Source organism: Triticum dicoccoides, chromosome 3A, assembly GCF_002162155.2.
Source record: "Triticum dicoccoides isolate Atlit2015 ecotype Zavitan chromosome 3A, WEW_v2.0, whole genome shotgun sequence".
Taxonomy (NCBI): Eukaryota; Viridiplantae; Streptophyta; class Magnoliopsida; order Poales; family Poaceae; genus Triticum; species Triticum dicoccoides.
In genome coordinates this window covers 765,970,522-765,973,710 of record NC_041384.1, presented here as the reverse complement: position 1 = coordinate 765,973,710, position 3,189 = coordinate 765,970,522, and positions in this window count along the sequence as shown.

Below are 3,189 nucleotides of genomic sequence, written 5' to 3'. Positions count from 1 at the left end.
CATTGCAAGTAAGTGTTTTGGGTCCTTATACTCCAGTAGTAAGCCAGCTAGTTATATTTTGCCTGAGAAGAAATCATGTAGTCATGATCTCAAAACCATCATTGCTCAATCATATTGATTATTGGTACGCACAAAACTATTGATATGAGATTTTGGAGCAAAACAAATCAGCCAGGTGTTTTCGTAAACGAACAAAGCCAAAATTTCAATCTGGCTATGAAAGAAGATAGGTGTGTAATTCTTATCATTGAATGCATTGATTAACAATGGGGTGGCAAACCGGCGGTGGCATATTGATGTCCACGGAGCTGAGCAGCGACGACCAGCCCTAAAACAACCGATCCCTCTACAAGCACCACATGCTAGGCATGTCCACACCAGCGTTGGCGACACCAATGTCTGGTTGTATGAGCACATCTGAAGTGGCATGATCCAGCTTTTGCAAGACACGGTGGCTGAAGAGATGGCGTTGCAGAGCGCCGAACTGCACCCTACCATCCGTTGATGGCGTTGTGGAGGACGCGTTGGGGTTGAAGATTGGACTTGGCATCCGTTGATGCAAGGCTCACATCCAACCCAAGACAGCGACAATGCGGTATCAACCAACAAATTTGTGCCTTTGCGGCCATCCCGAGCTGGATCTGCACATAGCTGAAGTAGTACCATGGAAGGCCGTTCACAAGGCTCAGACCAGAGGCATTGGCTGCAAAGACAGGGGTCTACGGGTGCTCCCAGTAGAGCTCAGTAAGGCGAATTGTCGACGTGCAACAGATGTTCCATTGGTCCAAGTCACCCGAGGGTAACATGTGTAGACATATTATACTAAAGTGCTCTAATTTTTTTATTCAAGGGATTCCATCACATCATGAATTTGTGATACATAAAAAAAATGATTAGACTAGTGCTCAGCTTTAGTGTCTTGTCAGTCTGCGTTAACATTCAGACTTGATATACGACTACTATATATTACAACCGCTTGCCGGAAACATCAGTTGCAAGCAGCTGTATACGGTTGAAAGCAAGGCCCGGATCAGCTGGAGCTCTACAGATCGAACGAAAGAACGTTACCCGACGACGCACGCAACAGAGGGTGGAGTTCGGCGATGCAAAGGGGTAGAGCGAGTCGAGGCGATGGATGTGCCGGACTCTGACCTAGCTAAGGTAAAGTCGGGCCCGCCGCCTGCGGGTCTGCCTCTCTCAATCTCTCCTCTGGATGTGGGTGAAGTGATGGACTAAAGCAGGGGAAGGCTCGTGCGTGAGGTTGGGCTGGGCCTGGGAAACTACGAACATGGGGTGCTACTAGCATTTTCGGTTTCGTTCCGTTTAACCGAATTATTTCAGTTTTAAACCAAAAAACCGAATTGCTTATGGTTTGCTGTGTTTGCAAACTGAAAGCATAACCAGAACCTGAAAAAAAGACAAACTTTTTGTTTAATTTTGGTTTTAAAATGGATGATTGTACTTTGAATTCTATGAACATTTAGAAATCGATGAACAAATTTCGAGTTTAATGATTTTTTTAAAAATGATGAACACATTTAGAATGTGATGCACAAATTTTGAATACGATGAACACATTTTTAATTTTGATGAACATTTTTTAAATCCCGGTGAACAAAAAATGAATTTGGTGAACATTTTTTGAATTGATGAACATTTTATGAATAGAATGAACCAAAAAAGTTGGCAAATTTCAGAAAGAGAAGAGAAAGAGGAAAAAAGAAAAGAAAAAGAAAAAGAAGAAACGAAAAAACAAAATAAAAAACTTAAAATGGGACGGCGCATACGACACCGAACTTTGAGGCTCTCCGTTCGAGCTGTGTGCCTCTCCCATCGAACAAAATTGTATGGATGGGCGAGTCGTTTCATCTGGGGTCCTCCAAAATCCAGACCGAACGTGATGCTGTTATCAGCGTCCTAAAAATGAAGAGAAATAAAAAAGCTGCAGCCTAACGGGATAATCACTTAGTATCAACGGATAATCATCATCCATTCAGCAGCAAATATAAATATGCACCGTTCTCGGCCTTCATACCATGCCATTAATTGTCCAGTTCCAGATCAAAGCTACATGCGCCAACGACATGTCCGCGGGATTCTTCACGGAGTTCGTCGCCCGTGCCTGGGACCTTGACCACTGGCCATCGTGTGCACACAGCCCGTCTACTGCGTCATGAAGATGGCCGGAGCCGTGACGGAGGACGGATAAGGCGTGGTGCTCAATTGGCCCGGAAGGCGGCCGCGTGGTGGTGCTCAACATGGAAAACCTGCCGCTGGTGAAGAAGGTCGGGCTGGGCGCCTACCTGGCGAGGATTCACAATGTGCTTGCCTGTGCGGCGGGGTGCCTCTTCCTCGCGCCCAGCTTCTTCATCGTCTCCCAAATACCGTCCTGTTACTTTTGTTATAATTTCTTGCCACGTAAAAGCACGTCAAGCACTATTCAATGCCGCTCACATACACAAGCATACACTCACTTATATGAATGCGTATGCGCCACATCATTTTGAGATTGATGAAGTCGCCACAAAGAAGACTGGGCCGACACATTATCTTGAGATTGATGAAGTCGCCACAGACGCATCGCTGAAAGGCTTGAAATAATTTCAGGAAAATTCGAGCACCAATGTCAAGTTTGGCATTTGAACTCTGGTGCGCAGTAGATAACTTTGTCCTTCTTACCATCCAACCAAGGCATGTGTAATAACATTATTTTTGTTTGATATATATATATATATATATATATATATATATATATATATATATATATATATATATATAGTTTCAACTTTGTGAATTTCAAGTATATATGAACACATTTCCTACTATATAAATAGCCTTATAAAAAAATTTAGATGTACATAGACCTAATTTGTTGCACAATTTTGTGGCGAAAAAAGTCTAAAATAAACCTTGATCTTGTAGAAAAAATCTAAATCGAACCCTAAACTTCAAATCCCGGAAATTAGCACACCGAACTCTCTGACCCCGGTCTATTTTTCACCTTGAGTGTGTTCACAAACATGGATTGTCGACGTGGCATGTCAAATCCCGAGATTGTTAGCTCTGGACTCGACTGAGCCGGCCGTTTTCCATTTTCTGGCATTCTTTGCCCTTTTTGAAATAACATTTTCCTGCTACGTACTTTTTAAGTTTACCGAGGGGGAGCGGGAAATGCATTTTGCATTTTGG